This window comes from Aplysia californica, unplaced genomic scaffold (assembly GCF_000002075.1).
Source record: "Aplysia californica isolate F4 #8 unplaced genomic scaffold, AplCal3.0 scaffold00460, whole genome shotgun sequence".
In the NCBI taxonomy this organism is placed as follows: Eukaryota; Metazoa; Mollusca; class Gastropoda; order Aplysiida; family Aplysiidae; genus Aplysia; species Aplysia californica.
The window spans coordinates 39448-39695 of NW_004797730.1; positions in this window are offsets into that span (position 1 = coordinate 39448).

A 248-nucleotide genomic window follows, 5' to 3' on the forward strand; every position below is an offset into this window, starting at 1 on the left:
CTTTACGATGTTTGAAAGGGGCGTGAAACCCGTGCCATACTTTCGGTGGTGTCATTGGCATGAGCTGAGTGTCCGCTTGTTTTCGGTGCCTGGGGTGGTACGGCGAGGAGAATCTCCGCCGTTGCTTGCGGAAGACCCGAGTTCGATACCCGTCATGGGGAATTTATTTTACAAAGTTGTTCTCCTACCTTTCCTTCCCGCCCATACAGCCCAGGTTTTCTCCTACCATCAGCGTGGAGGCAGCCACC